Raw genomic sequence first — 25,117 nt, forward strand, 5'->3', positions numbered from 1 at the left:
TCTTGCTAGGTAACCATCCCAAGTCCTTAAGGCGATCGTAACACCTGAAGTGACCCCACTGTGTCCATGCTCAATGTCTTATTACAAAATAACTTCACAATACAAAGAGGATCTTTTCTGTCAAACGGGAATATAGACTGTGCAGATCTGTGATCATAGAGGGAGTCATTTATTAAAACTCATTTAACTTTGGGCATTTATTGGATCTTTATCAAAAGATGTTCCACTTCTCTGAGTTTGATCGTCTAGCTTTGGTAACAAGTTATTATAGCAAAACTGCTCTTACTTGATCAGTGGAGGGTAGAAATGGGTACCAGGGATTCCATAATTTTACCATCACATTAAAACAGGAAGTTGGTGCTACCTGATCAGATCCCACTGGGGTAGAAAACAGTCTATAACATGAACCAAGAGAGCCTGTGTCACATCACTGGGGTCATCAAATGTCACATAATAAGCACAGGCAGGACACTTTTCAACCAAGGATCTAAGAGGGTTTTAAAAAAAATAAACTGAAAATCTCAAAACAGCACAAAGAGTTACAGTGTTATTACTTCTGTAAAACTTGCAATGTAATCTATTTAGGTCAGTATATGATTTCATCCTGAGTCATTTACATATATGCAAATGTTACTCTGTGTGTGTGTGTGTGTGTGTGTGTGTGTGTGTGTGTGTGTGTGTGTGTATAAATCCCACCTTACTATATTCTCTTTCAGAATGAGTTAAAACATCAGGATAAAATGAATAACTATGAATAAATTGAACTTCACTTAATTAATTCAAGATTATCATTAAATATAACAAACATGAAAGTGTGACTGCTGAATATATCAACAGCCATCACGCTAAATGTGCGAAAATATCTCTCTTCTCGCATTTTATACTTTCTTCATGTGACTGTGTTGAAAGTTTTTCTTAGTCATTTTGCCTAAAGTGAGTATTTATAAAATGTCTTATTTTGACATCCCCTTGCAATATTGTCCATTTATTTCTAACAGAAAAATATTAGACCCCAAATCACAATAAAAACCACCTTTGAAGGCTAATATCCACCCACCAGATTGGTAAAAATTAAGAAGGCTGGTGACACTAAGTGTTGGCAAGGACTTAGAACACTGGCGTCTCTGAGATGCCACTGGTGTTAGTCCCAACTGTCACAGCCACTTTACAAAACAGCTGGGCATCATCTTGAAAAGGTGGGACACTGCCCAGCCCAGCCTTTCCCAGACATTTATCATAAGACATGCCTAAGCATGTCTGTGGCAGCCTGGTTGGTGACAGCAAAAAAAAAACACAAACAAAAGCGACTGTCAAATAAACCAAATACACAAAAATGAGAGAAGAGATGAATGAACTGTGCATAACTGGAGTTTGCACATCACTGCAATAGACTGACCATGTCCGTCAGCATGGCCGGATCTTCAAAGCACACTGCTGGATAGAAAAAGCAAGGTGCAGAAGAATACGAACACTTTGCTGCCATTTTGATCAAGTTCAAAAGCAAGCACAATTTTTGATAAATAGATTTTTAGCAATAATGCATATAAAGGTCAAAGAATAAAGAACAGAGAGGAAAGCTCCACAGAGTAGTTCACTGCGGAGGATGGAGGATGGGGACCGAATGCAGGAAGCCGAGGGCATGGGGAGCATCTCACGGCTGGTGAGGAGGTTCTTCCTGTACGTGGATGTCATGTTTGTGGGATGTTGTAAGCTGTTATGTTTCATATTATAAATAGACATTTAACAATTAAAATATCTTTTAAATGCACCACTTTAAACCCAAATATTTCCTTTAAGGCTACACATTTTATACCTGAAAAGCAATAATCACTTCTCCCAAATTAAGAGCTCTGGTTTCCATTTCTGAAAGAGTTACTCATTGTTCTGTGACCTTGGACATGTCACTTAATCTCTCTGAGGATCTTCTTCTTTCAACCTGAAAATACAGGTCATAAGTAACAATCTCTTGGGGCTTTTCTACAGAATATTCTTATAATTGTATAAATCTCCAAGCCTTCTACCTTAGGCAGTGTCCAGTCTACCTGAATTTAATTCTTGAAAACAAACCCACAAGAAGTTAAATGTACAAGTGTCCACATGTGTCTTTTCCAAACACTCACTTATTTAACTAAACACAATGTTAATTTCCTCTCCATTCCTGAGTTCTGCCACCCTAGGATTTAAATTTCCCTCTGGGAATTTAGCAGACCCAGATGGAGATTTTGTTCTCCTACAGTTCAAGCTAAGATTTGACTTGAAAATCAAAGTGGCGTGCAGCTTTACACAATTGAAATAATACCAACCATCAATTAGAAGTCAACTCCTAATCTTGGCTTCAACATTACCAGTTAGATGACTGTGGTTAAGTCACTTAACTTCTCTAGACCTCAATTTATTCATCTGTAATAAAGCACCAGAAGTGGATCAAAGCTCTCTGGAAACATTTTCTGTTCCAGCATAATATAATTCTACCTAATTTAAGGTAGAATTTAAGTTTCCTCTTGGGAACAACTTTTTGACCTAATGATCAATTGTTAACAAAAAGTATTCAAATAGCTTGTAGAAATCAAGTACCAAACCCAAACTTCTGAAAACCACTAATGTCCACCAGGAATACCTTGTTTTTGAAGAGGTTAAAGGAAAATGGGTACATAGACTGATTGAGACATGCACAAAAATTCTCATTTTCATTTGTTAATCTGAGTTTTATAAATATACTAGACATTATTCTAGCCACTGTAAATATAGCAGCCCTCACAGACCTTCCTTTCCTGTCACAACCAAGTAAGTACCTATTCTGAAAGATTCCTGGTGAGCCAAGGGCAAGGATACTCTTTATCTCTTTGACAATTTAGTCTATAATCGCAACAGAAGCTGAAAGCATCTTACTTGTTAGAGATCTGGCGACACAAACCCCTACACCCACCTACTTGACTCACCTATTCCTTCTTCAGACATTTCTAGTATATGCTAGTATCAAAGTCTGGTTGCACTCTAGAAAGAGAGCTCTGCTAAAGAAAAAAACAAAGTCAATGATCCTTTGCTGCATATAATAATAAATAAAATTAAGCTCTCTAGTTTATGTCCCAAAGCTTCTCTACAATGTATATCTTGCCACACACCTTTCATTCCAACCATCACAAATTATTCACCACTATCTAAACACGTTTACCCATTTGGTTTCCTCACCCAGCCCTTGAACTTGAGCCTGGCTATGAGATGTCTCCTACAGAACCCAACCCCAAAGGTATCTCTGCCATCATCTTCTCCATCCTATTTTCTATTTTAGGAATTAAAGCAGGTGCCTTCCCCCCAAAGCATCATGTCCGTATACAACAGCATTTTCCTCTGCTGCTTTATGTCACAGACACTCATCTACACACGTCTCTCCAACAAGTGTGTTATGCCCTGTCTGAATTCTTGACCCACAGAATCTTTAAGTGTGATAAAAGGGTTCTTTTGTATCACTAAGTTTTGTAGTGAGTGATTGGCTAAGCAAGAAAAGATAACAGTCACGCTAACTCTTCCTCTCTCTCACTTTGTTTTTTGAGCTATAATCTGGTGTTTGAACTTTTTTCCCAAACCCTCATTTTTCCTGAATCTGTCTGGATTATAGAAATAGTCTGCATACCACTCTCATACCACTGAGCCTCCATCACCCAGTTCAGCCACCCTGGGACCCACATGCTTTCCATTTGTTCCAACTGCATCGTCTGGTGTTCCCAATTCTCCACTTATCTGGGGGATGAATGCTTCTTCTTTTGGTCCCACAAGAAGTCAGTTCTTCTCAACCAGCTCATGAAGAGACCAGCATGGCAGCAAAGTCTTACACTATGTTGTAGTAAGTACACGTAAGATACTGTTGGAACCAGAGGAAGTGGTGTGTAAAACTTGCCAGGAAGCTGTGAGAGGGAAACTTGAGCCATCCTGAGCAATGCTTACATGTCTGCCAGGCAGAAAAGTAAGGGCATACCAAGACGAGGAAACCACAGAGGCCACAAAGAGACAGAAACGTGATAAGAGACAACATGATTTGAGGAATTACATATAAGGCAGCCTGAAGCATACAACTACGTATGTGAGGTAGAGGACTGAGTGTTAAGACTGAGACAGTATGGAGAACTGAATGGAGGTTTCTCAAAAAACTAAAAATAGAGCCACCATATGCCACCAGCAATCCCACTTCTGGGTATGTGTCTGAAAAAACCAAAAACACTAATTCAAGAAGATACATTCACCTCAATGTTCATAGCAGCACTATTTACAATTGCCAAGACATGGAGACAACCTAAATGTCCATCAACAGAAGACTGGATAAAGAAGATGTGGGGTGTGTGTGTGTGTGTGTGTGCCTATATATATATGATGGAATATGACTCAGCCATAAAAAAGAATGAAATTCTGCATTTGCAGCAACATGGATGGACTTGGAAGGCATTATGCTAAGTGAAATAAGTCAGACAGAGAAAGACAAATACTGTATGATATCACTTATATGTTGAATCTTAAAAAGTCAACAAAATAGTGAATATAACAAAAAAAGAAGCAGACTCACAGATAAGGAGAACAAATTAGTGGTTACCAGTGGGGAGATGGGGGGGGCAAAATAGGGGTGGGGGAGGGGAGACACAAACTACTGGGTATGAGATGGGCTCAAGGATGTATTGTACAACACGGGCAATACAGCCAATATTTTATAATAACTGTAAATAGAAAATAACCTTAAAATTGTATAAAAATTACAAATTAAAGAGTTAAGGCTGGGAAAGTATACCTGACCAGGTCATAAGAGACCTTAAGTGCCATACTGCAGAGTTGAACTTCATCTAACAGGTCACGAGGGCAAGACATCAAATGAATTAATTTGGAAATTCCGCTAAAAGAAACATTTCAAAATGATTTATCTAATATAACTTCAGAGGATTGTTTGGAGGAGGGTGAATGGGAAAACAGAATGAGCAGGAAAGGAGGCTCTTGGATTAGCAAAGAAAAATAGATGGTGAAGAGACCAGGTAGGCTGGAGGTTGCTGGCTTGTGGAAGGAAAGTTGATTTGTGAGAATAATAGGTCGGCTGTTACAGAATAACAGAGAATAAAGGTGGGTGGTTAGTAAAATTTACAAGTGGATGTGAAGAAGTCAAAATAGAAGCCATTTCTCTTTTCACTCACCTGAAAGCTACCTCAGAAATCACCCAGGTTTTGGACTTGAGCAGTAACTAGGAAGATAATGTACATGCAACAGAAAATACAGTCACATAAAAACACTGACATAAACTGCAGAATAATGGAAATGTATTCTCGTAAAATGAAAAGGGAAGGACTAGAGGTCTGGAAAGGTAACTCCCACAATCCCAGAAAACAATGGACAAGGTAGACGAGACGTTCCCAAGTCGATAAAGTTCAAATGGTCACAAAAGAGGTCAAGGCAGTCAGTCATCTCTCAATCCCCACATCAAAGGGGGGAGGGCACTGATGGAAAATCACCATGATTCAGCTGCATCCATCACTGAACTTTGAAAAGAGTTTGGGTATATTTGAATGCAATCGCTCCAGATGTTCTACAAATACATAACTCTTTAATCACAGTCATAAAATCACTCAACAAAAATGTCATTCTGCGGCTTCCCTGGTGGCGCAGTGATTGAGAGTCCACCTGCCGATGCGGGGGACACGGGTTCGTGTCCCGGTCCGGGAAGATCCCACGTGCCGCGGAGCGGCTGGGCCCGTGAGCCACGGCTGCTGGGCCTGCGCGTCCGGAGCCTGTGCTCCGCAGCGGGAGAGGCCACAGCAGTGAGAGGCCCGCGTACCGCAAAAAAAAAAAAAAAAAAGTCATTCTGGAGAGATGAAAGCTAGCTAGCTGCTTCAATTCTGAAGTCTTTGTTTCACTTCCCTCTCCCAAAGCATGAAAAGATTAAACTTGCACCCAGAGCCTGGATAGCAGCAGGTCACAGAGATAGGAAGTACAAGCAGGGAAGTTGCGGACAGGCTTGGAATGCAGAAGAACTGGGAGGGGCTCATGGCTCAGAACCAAGTAGATGGACACACAGACACTCACACACAGCTAGGTGGCTAGAAACCAGCAAACTCCAGGAAAGGTGGCCAGAACAAGCAGCCCAGAAGCTCAAAACATGCAAGATGACTTTGGGAGCAAGGAGAAAGTCAGAAGCTCCGAGAAACATTTCTAGAAGTAGGCAAGGGTGGAAAGCTCCCAGGGAAGTGGTCTGGAAAGCAGGCAAACATGGCCAAGTTAGGAAAACTCGAGCAATAATCCCTTGTTTCAAGCAGTCATGTTTTATGTTTTTCCCTCCATGAAAAGTACCAATTCCCAAGCGTGATTACCTGGGAACTCTCAGCAGAGACATACAAACGTAAGTACTTGGCTGCAGGTAGGAATCTACCAAGCGTTCTGAAATTTTAACGTGAGTGATAATCACCTGGAGAGCTTGTTAAAATGTGACTTCTGAGCCCCACCTCCAGAACTGCTGATTCTGTAAGTCTGAGTTGGGCCCAGGTATCTGCATCTCTGACAAGTTCCCAGATGATGTGATGCTGCTGGTCCAGAGACCATACTTTGAGAACCAGTGTCATGGGTCCTCAGTTCCCTAGACGTGCCCTAGAATCATTTGGCAAGCTTTGTAAATGCTCACACGTGAACCCACCCTACAGGTGAAGATGAGGTGGTCTAGGACAGAGCCTGAGATCGGTATGTTTTCAAAGTTCCCTAGATGTTTCCAATGACTACACGAGGTTGAGAATTACTGCTATGTGGGGATGTAAAGTTAAATGATGACAAACTAGTTCTGTTTGGGGTATCTTTCTGAAAGGAAACTGGCTTCTCTCTTTAAACCTAGGGGCTTAAACTCTTTTCTTTTTAATTAACATATTTTTAAAAATTTTATTGGAATATAGTTGATTTACAATGTTGTGTTCATTTCAGGCATACAGGAAAGTGATTTAGTTATGCATATATTCATTCTTTTTTCAGATTCTTTTCCCATATAGGTTATTACAGAATATTGGGTAGAGCCCCCTGTGCTATACAGTAGGTCCTTTTTAGTTATCTATTTCATATTTAGTAGTGTGTGTATGTTACTCCCAAGCTCCTAATTTATCCCTCCCTACCATGTTTCCCCTTTGGTAACTCTAAGTTTGTTTTAGAAATCTGTGACTCTGTTTCTGTTTTGTAAATAAGTTCATTTATATCATTTTTTAAAAATTAGATTCCACATATGACTGATATGTGGGAGCTGGTGGCGGTGGTGGCGCTGGGCCAGGGGACCGGTGCCCGGGGCAGGGGCAGCGGGGGAGGGACTCAGGCCACCATGGATGACAAGGCGTTCCCAAGGAGCTGGACCAGTGGGTCAAGCAGCTGAACAAGTGAAAGAACTTAGCGAGAACCGGGTGCGGATGCTGTGCGAAAAGGCTAAGGAAATTTTAACAAAAGAATCAAATGTGTAAGAGGTCCGTTGTCCCGTTACCATCTGTCGAGATGTGCATGGTCAATTCCATGATCTTATTGAACTCTTTAAAATTGGTGGGAAATCACCAGATACAAACTATCTATTCATGGGTGACTACGGAGACAGGGGTTATTATTCTGTGGAGACTGTGACTCTTCTTGTGGCATTAAAGGTGTGTTATCCAGAACATATTACAATATTGAGAGGAAACCATGAAAGCTGACAAGTTACCCAAGTATATGGCTTTTATGATGAATGTCTGTGAAAGTATGGAAATGCTGATGTTTGGAAATATTTTACAGATCTGTTTGATTATCTGCCACTTACAGCTTTAGTAGATGGACAGATATTCTGCCTCCATGGTGGCCTCTCCCCATTCATAGATACACTGGATCATATCAGAGCCCTGGATCATTTACAAGAAGTTCCACATGAGGGCCCAACGTGTGATCTGTTACGGTCAGATCCAGATGATCATGGTGGGTGGGGTATTTCACCACTCGGGGCTGGGTACCCATTTGGACAAGATATTTCTGAAACATTTAACCATGACAATGGTCTCACACTGGTTTCTCGTGCTCACCAATTTGTAACAGAGGGATACAACTGGTGTCACGATCGGAATGTGGTTACCATTTTCAGTGCATCCAATTACTGTTATCGTGGTGGGAACCAGGCTGCTATCATGGAACTAGATGACACTTTGAAATATTCCTTCCTTCAGTTTGACCCAGCACCTTGTCATGGAGAGCCTCATGTGATCCACAGCACTCCAGACTACTTTCTGTAAATTCCTCCTGGGAAAATCTGCCTTTGTAAGTGGAAGTATACCTGGCTTTAATATATATATATATACACATAAAACAAAACCAAAAAAAGAAACGGTAATCTATGTGTTTCTGTAACAAATTGGGATCTGTCTTGGCATTAAACCATATCATGGACCAAACTGTGCCATACTAATGATGAGCATTTAGCACAACTTGAGACTGAAATTAGTTCAACACTATGTTCTAGATCGGTCGGTCTTAACAGTTTGCCTGCTGTATTTGTAGGAACCATTTTCCTTGGGACTGTTCAAGCAAAAAAGGTAACTAACTCCATCTACTTTTGCACTTACTTGGAAATTTTAGTTAGAGTGTTTAACTGACATGGATTAATAGGGTTGGATTTTTATTTTTAAGAAAAATTCACAAGCTAACTTCCACTTAATTCATTACCATTTATTTTATTGAAATGTATAATTAACTGAAAAAAAGATTCTTAGGAGTACACTGTCATAACATTTAAAGAGATTTCCCTTCATTTAAACTAAATTACTATTTAATGTTGATTTGCATATTTCTGTATATTTGTCATGACAGTACTTGCATTCTCTTTGGTGTACTGAGCAAATAAACTTTCCATTTTAAACAAAAATAAAGCAGGGGGCTTCCCTGGTGGCACAGTGGTTAAGAATCCACCTACCAATGCAGGGGACAGAGGTTTGAGCCCTGGTCCGGGAAGATCCCACATGCTATGGAGCAACTAAGCCCGTGCACCACAACTACAGAGCCTGCGCTCTAGAGCCCGCAAGCCACAACTACTGAGCCCACGTACCACAACTACTGAAGCCTGTGCTCTGCAACAAGAGAAGCCACTGCAATGAGAAGCCTGCACACGGCAACAAAGAGTAGCCCCCACTTGCCACAACTAGAGAAAGCCTGCACACAGCAACAAAGACCCAATGCAGCCAAAAATAAACAATTTTTTTTAAAAATGACTGACATGTGGTATAAACATACAATGGAATATTACTCAGCCATAAAATTTTTTTAAAAAGAACTAAATAATGCCATTTGCAGCTTTATTGGACCTAGTAAGTCAGACAGAGAAAGACAAATATCCTATGGGCTTAAACTCTTCATGGGGTCCAATAATGGATATGTTTAACTAAAGCACTTACAGCTCCTGCTCAACCAAAATCCAATTTATACCAATAAAGTGTTTAGGCAACATCATCAAAAATTTGTAAACCATCACAGAAGGCTCAATTTATCTTTCGGAAACAAAGGAGAAATCACTCACAATGGACGGAAGACTTTGGTTTTCTCCATCCACACTGCCAGGACCTAGAAGAAAAACAAGTTTTCCAAAACAACGATAAAAAAGCCAAGAGGAAAATCCAATAAAATTGCCAAGGAATGACAGTGCTCTAGAAACATATGGACTGGTTCCTTTCTGAAATTTTATGAAGAATATCGATGAACTGAAACATTGACAAAGATATTTAATGCAACCTTATAGGGAAAGTAATCAAATCGCTTGAAACATTCTAGCCAAGCGAGATGCTTGAATGCAAGGATAATGTTTTCAACCTCTTTCTCATTTTTCAGAATTACTGAATAATTGAACAGTTAACAATAACTAATGGAACAAATCATGCTGTATGATCTTGGTTTTGTTTATCAATTTTGTGTCAGGTGGTATGTGAAGTAAATAATGGTTCAAAGATGCCTCATTATTATTTTTTAAAAAGTTAAGTCATTGAGAACTTCATTCACATTCATTCTTTGGATAAATATTTATTAGGAAGCAGTATTTGACAAATATTTATTAAGAATCTCTATGCTAACCAGGATGCTGGGAAGAGAATATGGTGATAAGTTGAACTACTTTGCAAATGGTGGGAAAAGTGGCATTAATGAGAAAAACAAAACAAAACAAAATAGTCATGTGCAAAACAAGTTGGGAGGAGGGAGGGAGCAAAATTCCAGGCAGATGGAATAAAATATCTTAGAAAAGATTAGTTATCCTTCCATTTTACACCTAAATATATATGACTCTGTGAGGTAGACTACTCAATTTCAATGATATAAGTTCTAATAAAACGTTTTGACTCATGTGCACTCCATACATGTGTATACAAGTTAATTTTAAGAACGTGTCTAATATTAAAAAAATTGAATTTCAATTTCAATGTAGGACACTCGTAGATTGAAAACTTGCCAAGCCTTTGGCCATATATTTCCTGTCTTCAAGAGATTAATGTATTACTATTAAAACATTACTTTTACTGGCACCTTTCTAGAACTTTCACTAAGTTTATGCCCTAGGCAATTCAACACTCAAATTTATTTTACATAAGGAACGTAAAGCAATCCCAAACCAAAGTATCAGAAATAATACGTGTAGAAACACGCAAAGAAAGGTGGAAGGCACTGCACTTATAAAATGCATCGGTTTTCTGTGACACTATGGCGGCAGGGATTTTATAAAGGGTACTCACTGTTCTACCAGTTTGACATATATCCATCTTCATTTCAGCTTCTGATAACTTACATGAGCCAAACATCCCGTACCAATATTTATTTGAGATAGAGATGCTTATACAGTCAACTTGCCTTTTTCTTAAAAAATTAAAGTTAAAAAAAAAAACGATAGCAGCATGCTAGTATTTTACAGGCCACTTGAATTACCCTGCACTTGAGTTAAGGATACAACAGTATTGATTCATCAATGTCTGTTTAAACAGATTGAAGCGTTTAATTCCATCAGGCTCAATCGCAAAGAATCCCAACAGCCAATGAGCACTTTTCTGCTGGGATTTCTTAGGAGGACAATCTAACATCTTTTTTTTCCCCACTTGCCATTAAAGTCCTTATCTGAATGTTGCCAAAGGTGTGTCAGGTTCGTTCACCGTGTTCCCTAAATTCTGTCTTTATTGCCGGTGTCACCTGTGTGTGTGCTGCTTTGTCTTGGAGGGATGCTCTAAATGTCCTTTCCAACAGATTACTTGATCGGAAGCGGAAGCTACGGGTAGGACAGGAGTAAAGACGCAGACTCAGAGACTGGACTTGAGGACACAGGGAGGGGGAAGGGTAAGCTGGGACGAAGTGAGAGAGTGGCATGGACTTATATATACACTACCAAATGTAAAACAGATAGCTAGTAGGAAGCAGCCACATAGCACAGGGAGATCAGCTCGGTGCTTTGTGACCACCTAGAGGGGTGGGATAGGGAGGGTGGGAGGGAGACGTAAGAGGGAGGAGATATGGGGATATATGTATACACGTATAGCTGATTCACTTTGTTATAAAGCAGAAACTAACACACCATTGTAAAGCAATTATACTCCAATAAAGATGTTAAAAAATAAAAAAGAAGCTAGCGTTTCTCCTACAGCTGACAGATCCTTTCCTGGAAAGAAGGAACTGACTTTCTTCGGAGCAAGCAGATGGTCCCACCCTCAGAAGGTTCCGCAGAGACTCGCCTCTGTCACACAAAATTTCTCTGGCAAGTGGGAAGAGGCAGGTGGAAAGTGCAAGGTGAGCCAAACACAATGTATTGAGGCCCTTGGTTCCTGGTGCCATTGAAACACCTACGTCCTAAAAGAACCCATCAGAGCAGGCACCAGTCAGCAGCAAGGTAAAACTCAGAAAGAGGATACGTGGAGATTCCTTCATATAACAGACATTACAGAATAAAAAGCTTTACCTTCACACTACAGGGTTATGATTTTAGCAGAAGTATTTCTATTTCCATCAAGTTCTCCACAAATGAGATTGAGTGGAAACAGAAGGAAGGAATTCAAGAAAAATAAAACAAGAGTCACTTCGAGAAACTTCCAAATAATCACCTCCTGGGCCAGCTATGCTGTCAAGTGAAACAATTGAAAACAAGAGGGTATATCTTGTAGGCAGCTGGAGACACATTTCTGAGAGTTATCAGTTTCACAATATGGCCACTTACTTGATTCCCATTTCACTCCATATTTCTTGGATGCCAACCAAATGCCAGGCACTGGGTTAGGCACCAGAGGGGTACAGAGGCTGGTGCGAACTGAACTCAGTTCAATGATCAGCTCTACCCGTGACAGTTCTGTAGTCTGAGAATATATTCTCTAAAGCATGATATCACTTTTTACTTAGGGGTGTCATAATACACTTAGCGCATAGAAAGCATTCAGTAAGATATATAATAACTATGATTATTACTAGCAGTATTATTACAGGGATATGTTCTTAAGAAGCATGCCCTATGTTGTTACAGTGCATAATCTAGCAGGAGATTAAAAACCACAAGCAGCTACAATGCAATATGGCAGATACTATATCTGAAAAGCATACAGACTGCTATTAAGACAGAAAGGATAAAAGAATGACACAGCAGTGAACATCACCCCACACCTCTCCAAGAGCCTTGTCAAATCCCAAAGCTAGAACCTTTCAAGAGAAGGTCTGAATTTAAAAAATAAAAATAAAAAAGCTTGGACTTCCCTGGTGGCGCAGTGGTTAGGAATCTGCCTGCTAACGCAGGGGACAGGGGTTCGATCCCTGGTCCGGGAAGATACCACAGCCCGTGCGCCACAACTACTGAGCCTGTGCTCTAGGGCCGTGAGCCACAACAAGTGAGCCCGCATGCCACAACCACTGAAGCCCGCGCACCTAGAGCCCACGCTCCGCAACAAGAGAAGCCACCGCAATGAGAAACCCATGCACCGCAGCGAAGAGTAGCCCCTGCTCAACGCAACTAGAGAAAGCCCACGCACAGCAAAAAAGACCCAATGCAGCCAAAAATAAATAAATAAATAATAAATTTATTTTTTAAGTCTTTAAATAAATAAATAAAAATAATAAAAAAGCTTATTTCCTTCTATACTGGAAATCTATCAAAGAATGGTACTTCAATAATCCCTCTCACCTGGTTCTATTTTTTTCATAGTTGTTATTCCTCCTAACACGCGAAAAGAAGTCTGATGTTTATTGTTTGCTGTCTGTTTCCTCGCACTTGAACGTAAACTCCACAGGGGATGCCTTTTGTCTTTCGTTCTTGCTGTTGCTCAGGACCAAATTCAAAGTACCTAGAATAGTGCCTGGCATGTACTAGTTTCTCAATAAACTGTTGTTAGTTGAATGAATGAATGAATGAATGAATGAGTAATTCCTATCATTCAACTGTGGGCATCTTTAGGATCTGAAATGCATAGGAAAATAAAAATCTGGAAAAATGAACTAAGTACAAAGGAATACATTTCTACCCATCACTCCCTTATTGACATCTGACTTAGAAATCACCTACATATCTTGGTTCTCAATGCAGGACATAATATGGATAACTGAGCTATACTAGAATTTTCTTCTTTCCCTCAAATATTCAAATAAAGAGAAGTGGTTTATATAAATGTGGCTCGTTAACAATTATTAGTGCCCATCAGTGAGCCTCTTGGTTCCCTCATCCCCTCACCAGTCTGGTCCTGGATCAAGCGGAAATCACACTGCCGTGTTAGCAGCAGCTGTTGCCTGAACATGGTTCAGCACCCGACCCCTGGAAGAGCAAGAGACTTCCTAATTCTGTGGCAGAAAGGGTGGTATGTGTTCCTAGTCACAACTGAGAATTTCTTTTTTTCATAGATACAGGGTCTGGAATTTTAGATAGCTGTGGTTTTCATTATAGTAATACTCATTTGCTTGTAGAAAATGGGTGAAAAAGGACTCCAGAAATTTAACTTTAGAAGCCAGCCACTATCAGATACATAATTTATATGGGTGTCCAAAAATAATCAGCTTATAAGCACACCTATGGAACACAACCTCTTGGTAAATTAGTATTGCCAATATTTCTCACATTTAATGTGTGTTTATCAGCTCTCTTTGGAGCACCTGAAGCCAGTTTATGTGTATCAACATTTCTACCCAAGAGGATTCCCTGAAAGAATTAAGGATGTGAAAAAGTATTTTGTATTTGGGTGTAAGGGGTTTTAAACCTAAATCACAAAAACATGAAATATCATGCTGCTATAACAGATAAAAATCCTACAAAACCCAAATAATCTAGACGTAACTGCCCAGAAATCCTTCCCTTAATGAAAAAACAATGGAATTTTCCCATCTAATCAATCAGTAAAGTTCTCATTCTGTTTAGTATTGGTTTTTATCTGCTGAGCCCCTTCTAAGAGAGAAGCTGTGAAGATACAGCTGAGTCTTCACTGTGAGCTTTATGAAGACACATGACTTGGAGGCAGAAGATAAGCCACACGCAGCAGAAAAACGTGGATGCAATCAGAAGACGAGTGCTCCACCTGCCAAAGTACAATGGACCCGGGGCTCACCGTGACCATTAAAAGATGCTCCTCTGTTAGGGTCAAGCATGACTGCCTCTTTCTGGTTAGCCTAGGGACCTTTTCCATATCCCATCTTGCCTTAATAAATATGCATTCTGCTCAGAGTAAATTAAAATGTACACTTTGCATGTTGCTTTAGCTGCATTAAGTTTTTCACAATTAAATCTTCCTTGGGGAGAAAGACATGACTTTGATTTCTTTTGTACTCTCCTCACAGCATATGGTACCACATCAGATAGGGCTGAACTGTAGGGGCCGTGGGCCTCTTTCCCTGTAAATGCAGCCTATGGAGCCTAAAGTCACTACTGCCAGAGTCCAAAGACCAGGGTTGCTCAATAAATATTAGCTATTATTGTACTTGTTCAGTGAATTGCTCTCACTGTCATCAGATAATTAGGGAAAATGAAAGCAGGTCTAGGAATTTTCACTAGGAGAAAAAAAATCTTTCATGACTAAATAATTTTTAAATTATTTTAAAATAGCACCTTTAAAACCAAGGTGCTACTCTGTTATAAAAAGATGGTTGGCAGATGAGCTCTTTCAGATAAAAATGTATTGTTAATAACAGCATTTATTATTTGCCCACCATAAGCCCACCATTAAACGAGATACTTTACAAAGGTTGGCTCACTGAGTCCTTTCAAAACCTCTGACATGTAAGTTTAGTTATCCTCCTTGTTCATGTGAGGAAACTGAACTCCGAAAAATGAAAGAACTTGCCCAAAGTCATCTAGTTAGTTAGATATCAGAATAGTAGAATCAGGACTGGGGGTGGTGAGGAGTAAGATTCCTCTCTGAAACATAGAAACAGCTGCTAGTATCCTGAATCTAATGATCGACTTCCAGCAGAGAACACCCTAATCAACACCTCAAATCTTTATCAATTCTTGAAACTCAGGTTTAATGTTTCCCAAGTTGCTGATGGGACAGGTCATATCAAAAATCAACATAACCAAAATAGAGCTCAAATTTTTATCACCACAATTTAGCCTCTTATTCCAGATCCTTACATGTTCCAGTAATGTCACTATTCCCAATGTCCTCACACTCCAAGTCTCCACTCAGCCCAAGCCATCTCCAATAACTAATTACAATCATCAAGAAAGCAGCTGCCACCTCCTAAAAAAAAAAAAACAAAACACTCTGCTGGCTACTGGGTTTAGGCCTAGAAGACAGACAAAAAGCACATTAGCCAATTCATCACTTGAAGGAGCTTAAAATCTAGCAGTATTCACATAAAATGTTTAAAATGTACATCATAAAGTAAATGATCCAGAAAAATGCAACTGGAACTCAGAGGACAGTTTACCCTGGGCTGGAATGGTCATAAAATGCTTCATGTGAGAGGCAAGATTTGACTGGGCCTTGAAGGATAGAGGAAGCAATGAAACAATGATTTTAAAAGAAATTCTTGCTCATGGTAAAACACTCAAACTGTACAGAAGGACATGAAGGGAAGAGAAAATTCCAGACTCCTCTTCTCCTGGCCCGAGGAGAATGTGCTGCTGGTGATTTGTCAATTCGACAGAATTTAAATACTTGAAGGAAAAAGAAACAGAGGAAGAGGAAAGAAGGGCCAGAATAGCACAGTCCTGACAAGCAGAGGTGGTCATGGTGGAGAAGAGTTTTGATGTAAGAGACTAAGAAATGGAGGGGAGAGGGATAAATTAGGAGTTTGGGATTAGCATGTACACACTACTGTATATCAAAGAGATAAACAACAAGGACCTACTGGGAACTCCTACAGCGAACTCTACTCAATATCTTGTAATAACCTAGATAACCTATAAAGGAAAAGAATCTAAAAAAGTGTGTATATATATATATATATATATATATATTTTATAACCTATAAAGGAAAAGAATCTAAAAAAGTGTATATATATATATTTTTATATACATGTATAAAATATATGTATAACTGAATCACTTTGCTGTACATCTGAAACTAATACAATATTGTAAAGCAGCTATATTTCAATAAAAAATTTAAAAAGGAAAAAGAAATGGAGCTGAGCCATGAAGGGAGCCAGCTGTGCCTTCTCTCACTCACACATCTGAGGACCAACCAATCATGTTCCAGGTTTGTGCTAGAGTCTGGGGGATGCAGGGTAGTAAAAATGGTCATGGCTGCTGCCCTCATGGTCTCAAGGTCAGAGTTTGAGGAGACTCACAGTGACTTTGATAGGTCTTCAGAAAAGTAAATCTTTTTACAGGTGTTTATCGTAATATTAATTTTTTGTGTTGCTGAAACATTTCACAATAATTCTCAATTTATAATGAAGAACTGAAAAGTAGTTTGAGGCACAGGTACACAGTAACAGAGAAAGAAAAGAGTCGACCATTACTTGAAAATTTTCCAAAATATTTCATGTCTTCTCTTCTCCCATTCTGACTTCCCTCCACCTGGAGCCCATCATTTATATCTCAATTAGCACAACAGCCCCCTAAGGTGTCCCTCTGTCCCCATCTGGTGGCAGACCGATCCACTTCCAACTGTCCCAGAGGCCACTTCTCCATGTCACTGTCTATACAAAGTCCTTCAATGCTCCTATCAATGCTAAACATTCTTGAGTCATCAGTAAAACCATCCAGAGTGTGCCTCCCTCCTTCTCAGTCAAATTCATTTCCACGTCTAATTAAAATGCACTAGAGAAGCTGGTGCAGAAGACCATCTCCCTGAGCCAGCAATCTGCCAAGTTGGATTGCATCTCCATGTCTTTGTCAAAGTTTTGCTTTATCTGAAAAGTCATCCCTTCCTCCTACTTAACTCTTACCATCTAGGAAAGTCCAATATAAGACCATCCTCTTTAGGAAGCATTCCAAAAGGATCCCATTCCTTTGGGTTCGATTTTCAGCTGCCCAAGGATATGAACTATATTTTGCACTTCGACAGTCTCCCTACTCATGAATACAAGGAAGATCATATGATTTCATTTGCTTGTTCGCCTGTCCTTGGAAAGGCTATATCCATGCCAAATATCTGCCATGGATCATCTAAATCCCTTGGTATTCTTAGCATCAAAGCAGAATATTTTAAATTACTGATAAAGTAGAGGCAAATCTAGAAAAATGATGATGCATTATTACAAAAACATGGGTCATGTCCATGCTGAGTCTTACATTGCCTCGCAGATCTTTAAGGCTGAGCAGTGGTGTAACATCTAAAGCTGGGGGCAGGGGCAAGGGCAGATTAGCACACCCGTGCCACTGGCCCACCACACCTCATCGTTCCAGTGTCTCAGAAGTGCAGATCGGACAGAATGTACTACTTGCCTGGCCAGAAACTAGTATAAAAAAGTCATGGAAATACCAAGGAGGCTGTGAACCCATATAATTTTAAATGGTAGATTCCAACATCCCCTACGATCAAGAGCCACCCCACATAGGTTCTAAGTAAGTACCTCTACAGAAATCAACCTCCAGCAAGAAAGTCAGCTGTAGCCACTTCTCCCGCTCCCACTTCATACCTCCCATCCCTGTGATCTGATTCAACCTTTCAATCCTCAGTGAACATTTGCATCCCTTCCATCAGCAACCCCTCTCCTAGCCCCTATCTCTGTTATCCCTTGAACTTATGGTCTCATAGACGTTGGCCAGCACATCAACAGAAAATGGAATATAAGTATGCATCAAGGACTTCCCTGGCAGTCCTCTGGTTAAGAATCCACCTTACAATGCAGGGAACTTGGGTTTGATCCCTGGTCAGGGAACATAGGTCCCACACGCCACAGGACAACTAAACCTACCCACCGCAACTACTGAGCCCGTGAGCTCTAGAGTCCTGCGCCACAACAAAAAATCCCGCACACTGAAACTAATAAATAAATCACAATGCAGCCAAATCAATAAATAAATAGATGTTTTAAAATAAATAAATGTGCGTCAGATTCAGTGGAGACACAGGAAGGAATGCTTGATCCTCTGGGGTAAAGGTGGGAAAGAAGTTTGTGTTTAGCATCAAAGGGCCGGGGGAGGGGGTGGAATCTGATAAAGGCAAGTGGGGTGGTTAAGCTATTCCTATGCTTGAGTGAGAAGGAGGAGAAAGGAAAAGGGGCAAGAGGGTTTTTTTTTCCAGGGGGAAGGGGTTTGTATTGCTTTGTTTTTTCAATCCTTATCTTATTTCAGAACCTCCCTCTGTTGGCCAGAAGACTGTAGTTTCCGTAGCTGGAAACAGAGAACAACCTAACCCATCACATGCTGGCCATGCTGGGATCGGCCCTGTGTTTACCAGGTGTTATCAGAAGAAACTTAGGACCAAAGGATGACACCGCAAGGAGGGCCATGCAAAAGCCATGTAATACTACCTTCAGGGTTACGGTCTTTACACAGTTGGAATACAGATTTGCATGCACTCATTATTCATTCATTCACTCAGTCAATGTCTACTGACCACTTACTAAGTCCCAGGTGCTGTGCTAGGAGTCAGTGATACTTTGTGAACATGCTATTTTAGTCCTTGATCTCATGGAACGCATAGTTCAGCGGGGAAGACAATCGATCAGATAACCACAAAAGTCAAGGCATCATTATTTACTGTAAAAGGACCATGGCAAAAAGTATCAAGGCAACTAAGCTGCCTGCAACCGGACAGCTTCACTGATTAAATGACCTTTCAGCTGAGGTCTAGGGAAATGGAAATAATGTAAGAAACATGTTACAGGGAGTTCACACAGGAAACTTCTAAATGTGTTACTGCTTCAAGGTTCCCCTGTTGCCCCTTCCCAGCCTCCAAGTGGGAAAGCTCATCCCTGTCTGACAGAAAAGGTGACTTTGCTTCTGAGTTGGTGTCTGGGTAAAGAGCTTCGAGGAGAGTGACTGTGTCTTGCCTTCTTGCTAGACTAGTCTGATGAATCATATCAAGGAAGAGCTGTTTGCAAAGTCTGAGACAAGATCAAAATGCCATTTTCCTCTTCAATGGCAGCCTGTGTCTTGCAAAGAAATCTCCGTGCTATCTACCAGGGGAAATTTCTAGCCGGGAAAAAGATATCACACTGAGTTTCCACTGAAACTGAAACCCAGAAAGCAAGGGTCCCCAGGGCAAGGATGTAATCTGGAGGTTAGAGTGAGGGTTAATGCCAGTCCTCCTATCAGAATACTCATAAACGTTCTCCTGTAGTAGAATTAAAAGGGAAGTTACTCTAGCAGATGTTTCCAAATTAGCCAAAACCGTGTCAGGGAGTAAAGCAGCAGAGCTGGAAATGCGCCCAGAGAGAGAGAGAGAGAGAGAGAGAGAGAGAAAGAGAGAGAGAGAGACCTTCCCACAAGCAGCCTGATGGAGCCACTGAAATGCCTCTGAGCCCTCCCGGTGCAGATGGGGATGCAGGAGCAAGGAGATGCTCAGGTCCCAGCACAAATCCTCCTCTCCTAATTGCTCATCCATGGCTCCAATGAGACTACCAATCGGCTGAATCCTAAGAAGTCCTGGCAGGATCGGGCAGTTAATATACTGCCAAACCACACCCTTCACACTTGCTTTTGTGCCGTTGCTTACAAATCTGACAAGAAACGTTGGGAGAAGATATAGAAATTGTCCATGACAACAGAGGAACAAACCATGATAAATGAATGCGAAAATGAACAGTATAGTGTCAGGCAAATCCCAGGAGGAGGGTGGGTCTGCATCTTCAGAGAAGACCCAGAGCACTGATATCTAGTTCACAACAACCCCAAACTGGGCAATGATATCCCCCACTATGCGGGTTCTCACCTACCCAGGAAAGAAAAGGCCCAAGAATCTGAGCCAAAGATCCATGGCTACAGATCCAGAGGGTTCCCTGGGCATGAGCTGGGCTCCCAAGTGGGCTGTCACTTGTTACCTAGTAATCATTACCTCCTGCAGGAAGGAGAAAACAATAAACACCATCCAGGAAAAACCTTAGGTCAATAAAGGCAGAGAAGATCTCCAGTTTCTCACTGGTACACCAGCTGTCTGGCCCTACCATTGTCTAGACTAAAAGATGTAAAATTTGTGGGTCAGCACAGCTCACATGCAATACCAACCTCTGTGCAATCAGAGAAAGGAAGAAAAGACCTCAAAGAAAAGCCATTCACCATTTTAACCACCTTATATCCACATCCCATTTTCTCTGCCCTCAACCACACATTTTCCTTAGCAGGTGGTTTGTGTGTTGCAGGGTTACCAAAAAAAAGAGGTAACAAATTTTGGTATGCATTAATGGTATATTATACATAGCAAATATACATTTTGCATAAGCCAAAGAGGTATGTGTTAGAAGAAAAGGAACTGGTACCTGGTATCTCATACAATGTGTTGTCAGTGGATGTTTAATAAATTACAGTGAAAGACTGATGATTAGTTCTAAGTCCTCCTCTGTGGTAGAAGAATGGTTTAGACCTTCCTAGGAACCACATCTGTGGCAATTCCTGAGAGACCACACAATGAAAGTCACCTTCACTGGGGAGTAACAGGAAGCAGCCTACACATTCCCCATGATTTAAAAAAAAAAAAAAAAATGAGGAATTACAAGCCCTGAGGATCTTCTGGAAATAAGAGATGGCACAAGACATGATGGGGTGCTTTTGAACCTCCAAGTGTATCTGTGGCACAAAATTTTTAGAATTCTAGACAAAGGGTCTTCTTGTGATTGTGTTTCTTTAAAACAAAAATGTACAAAGAAAACAACATCTTATAGATATAAGGCATAGATTGTAAGTGTGGGAGGTGAGGATTGGAGACAAGTGTTCAGATTTTTCAAAAGTCCTTTCATGATGCTCCTGCTTTAAGAATGCTCCTTTAGCAGGATAAAGGAGAAAAAGAAACAAAAGAACTTACAACTACATTGTTTCCTTAGATTAACCATGAGAGGCAAGCATGGTTTCTGTAGAGATGAAAGCTTCATGACAGTCTTCCAATGGAATGCTTCCTGAGAGGAAACAGATCCTTCTGCATGGAGCAGAGCTGCTCTGAATAAGGGAAGAACAATTTGTGGGAATGATCCAGAAGATACCATAATGTGAATCTGTCATAGAAACTTCACTCTGAAAACACACATTTAGGTGGCATATTACTATTCTTTCTGAATTTGAAATATTACATGAAATCAAAATCCGAACACTGAACTCTTTGTTTCCAGAAGTTGCTATTCAAAGAATATGTTACTTGTCTCAAATGAGTTGTAGATGAAACTGTTACTACGCTACAAATCTCTAAATGAGTAGTTAGTAAAACTTCATTTCCCCTCTTCCCAGTTTTAAATTTATATTTAAAAATTAATCAATCTAGGGACTTCCCTGGTGGTCCAGTGATTAGGACACTATGCTTCCATTGCAGGGGGTCGGGTTCGATCTCTGGTCAGGGAACTAAGATCCCGCGAGCCGCGCTGCATAGCCAAAAAACAACAACAACAACAAAAAGTAATCTAAAAAATAAATGAGTAATCTAAAAAATAAATTAAAATTAGTCAGTCTAGACAGCCATACAGAACAAAAGCATACATAACCTAGTAGAAGTTAAATCAAAGTGCGTGCAATCTGTATTTCCAAATTTGATTCAATAGAACGTTTACGCTTAGAAGGACTTAGAAAGTATAACAACTTATAGTTAGTCTAGGCTATTTCCCTGCATGGGCTACATAATATTTTGAGAAGAAGGTCTTGATTTCAATAATCACTCATATCAAGGTTTTAGTCCTGGCAGAATGAAGTTTACATTAGATTCTAAACCATGAAAATTCCCCATAAGGAAAACTCAAGTATTATTCCCCCCCACCGCCGCCAAAGCACAATTGCTAGTGTGTGACTTGAAGAGTTTTGTCAGAAAATTACTTCATAATTTTTTAAAGAATCTGTTTACCAGTTCATTTTGCCAATATTTATATTGTCTATAATTTTTGAGATCAAATATTTTATTTAGCGAACTAACCTTGGGATAGAAATATAGAGAGAAATAGCAGATGTAATTTTTAAAATAGCCTATATTTGTGAAGGCATTCAAGTCCCTTCTCATACAAAGTAGCTAATACTTTCTCTTAAGTGAGTCAGTTGTTGCTGTTTTAATAGTCATGGAATTTTAGATCTAGAATTAGGAATATTTCAAGGAAGTGACTTTACTGCAGCAACTTTAAACTGAACTAATACACCCAAAGGAAATTAATAACAAGGCCATTAACACCAGACTTCTATGAACTTTCTTTCCTATTTCACGCCAGAATATGAATTTTCTGAACCAAGGGTAGTTTTCGTAACCTAAACGGTTAAATTTCAAATGTTTTGCAAAGTTATTCGATATTTCTTTATGACTTTGGCTCTCCTTTTTTAAAATGTAAGCAAAGAAAACTTTATCCTTTTGAGATTAGATAAATTAGGATACTTGTAACATCTCTTGCCTTCCTGTCATTTTGGTTCAAGTTGGGATAAAGATTACTGCTCTACATGCAAAATTACCTAGGCCAATAGAAAGTTGCTTCCTGAAGCTGAAATTCGGCTATAAATAACCGTCAAAAGGCAGTTAGCTCCTTCCTGGTAAAAAATAATTTGCAAGATGTTTGCATTTGATCCTAAAATTGCTTTCCTAGTTCTGAACATTCCTCATCCCAGGATCCCAGGATCTGACTACAAGTCAGAATGATCCATCACCAGTTTACAAAGCCATTCTAGAAGACTTTAAAAGCTAAAGATCTGCCTTGAATTGTTACTTTTATGATATGTTTTTCATCACTGTAATTCCATAACTTCATGTGTTATGCTGGGGGTGGAGGGTGGGGGAGGAGGAACATCGATCTCTCAAGAACGGAGACAAGCTCACGGTGTCAAGTGGGGACAGTCTCGCAGGAGTCCAGAAAGGAGATAACATCTCACCACCACCCCCCACCCTGCCACAGAGGGTCCTGTCCCAGCCTCCTCGTTGCCTCAAACCCCTTCCCCTTCTCCGACAGAAAATTCCGCATCCTCCTGGCCGGGAGGGAGGCGAGCCTGAGAGCCCTGGGCGGGAACGGCACGCCGGCACAGACAGTGTCGCGGGGCGCGGGCACCTGAGCAGCCCCTTCCCACCGCCTCCCAGGGCCACCGCGCCAGGCTGGGCTGGCTCGCCTCCCGCGAGGGGCGCAGCCTCCCGAGCCCTGCAGGCAAGATCTCCATCTCCGCGCGGCTCCCCGAAGTCCTGCCTGCAGCTGCGGCCGCCCCCCCAATGAAAGTGCAATTTGTTATCCCTCCCGGCCCGGAGGAGGGGTGTCCCTGTCTGGTCCCGGCTCAGCCCCGACTGTTCAGTTGGCTGAATATCGGGTCTCACCGCCCGCGCCGCGAGTGGCCGGGAATCGGCCTTGGCCTTGGCCGCGGGCGGGGGTCGATTCTCCCGTGATCGTTCGTTCTCTGCGTGTGTCTCTCTTTCTGTATCTCGGTCTCTCCCTGCGTGCCTCTGTCTCTCTTTGTCTCTGCTTCTCTGGCTTTCTCTTTCTCTCTCTCTCTTGCGCGCGCGCACACACGCACACGCACACACACACACACACACACACAGGGGAGGGGGCTGTCTCCACTACCAATGCCAAAATGTCACCTAAAATACAAGTGCAACAACTTGCCTCGCCAAAGACCCAGGAGCCAGTCGAGAAATGCCCTGCAGGGAGCAGCCCCCTCCTTCCCTGCAAGGTGCATCGGGGGTTGGGGTGGGGGGGGGGAATTTGGTCGGTGGACGTGACGGGGACTGTTGTTCTCCTCCCCTCCCCCTTCCGGGACCCTGTCGCAATTAGAAATCCGTCCTCTCCTCAGGCCCCGGGGGGGGGGGGGAGCCGCGAGAACCGCACGCTGGAGAGGGGCTCGCCGGTCCCCGGGTTCCCGGGGGTCGCAGGAGTGCGCCCCGGGCGGTGGAAGGGAAAGGAGAAGCCGGCCGGCGGCTAGGGGAGCCCAGTCCAGAGTCCCTCCGCCCGCGACAGAAGCGGCGACCGCGCGGCGGGCAAGAGCCGCCCAGCGCGCGGCGACCGCGGCGGTGGCAGCGGCCCGGGCTCCGGTGGCCGCCGCCGCGAGCGCACGCCCCAGCCCCCGGAGCAGCCCGGCGTTACCTTGCCACTGCCCGCAATCCGGCCTCGGTCGCAGCGGCCGTCCGTCGGTCCCGCGAGCCTCGGAGGGAGGACGAAAGAGGTGTCCCCGTGGCCGGGACAGGCTCCCAGCGAGGCGATGGGACGGACTCGAGTGAGGAGCCGAGGAGGCTACGGCCGCTCCCGCCGCGGATGCCGCCGATTCCCCCGATTCCCCCGGGCCGGAGGTGTCGGAGAGGCAGTGTCCTCGGGACTGCGGGGTCCGGAGCGCAGCGCTCGCCTGTGGCGCTGCGGCTGAGCGCCTGGACGCGGCGGGCTGGGGCGGCGAGGCTGGGCTGGTCACCCGCCCCTGGGTGCATGTTAATACGGTGGGGAGGAGGAGTCCCGCGCTTCCTCCGCCCAACCGCGGGAGCCGGCGGGCGGGCGGCGGCCGCGGCCCGGAGCCAGCACTCCCACCCGCCCCGGCTACTACGGCGGGCCACCAGCCCTGACCCAGCCCAGGCACGTGCGCCCGGGCCGCAGGGAGGCGCCCGGCGTCCTGCGGGTGACGCCCGCTCAGCTCCG

At 42.2% G+C, this 25,117-nt stretch overlaps 1 protein-coding gene and 1 pseudogene across 6 annotated transcripts in view; one reads left to right on the top strand and one right to left on the bottom strand.

The window, feature by feature from the left end:
• DLGAP1 (DLG associated protein 1) overlaps positions 1 to 25,117 on the bottom strand; it is an 858,632-nt gene extending 833,515 nt beyond the window's left edge. For all 6 annotated transcript variants that reach the window (XM_059040830.2, XM_067015962.1, XM_067015965.1 and 3 more), the window contains exon 1: positions 24,578 to 25,117. The gene's annotated coding sequence lies outside the window, so the exon portion shown is untranslated. The remainder of the gene's footprint in view (positions 1 to 24,577) is intronic.
• On the top strand, positions 7,322 to 8,249 carry LOC131742687 (serine/threonine-protein phosphatase 2A catalytic subunit beta isoform pseudogene; annotated as a pseudogene).

The sequence above is a fragment of the Kogia breviceps genome, chromosome 15, assembly GCF_026419965.1.
Source record: "Kogia breviceps isolate mKogBre1 chromosome 15, mKogBre1 haplotype 1, whole genome shotgun sequence".
Taxonomy (NCBI): Eukaryota; Metazoa; Chordata; class Mammalia; order Artiodactyla; family Physeteridae; genus Kogia; species Kogia breviceps.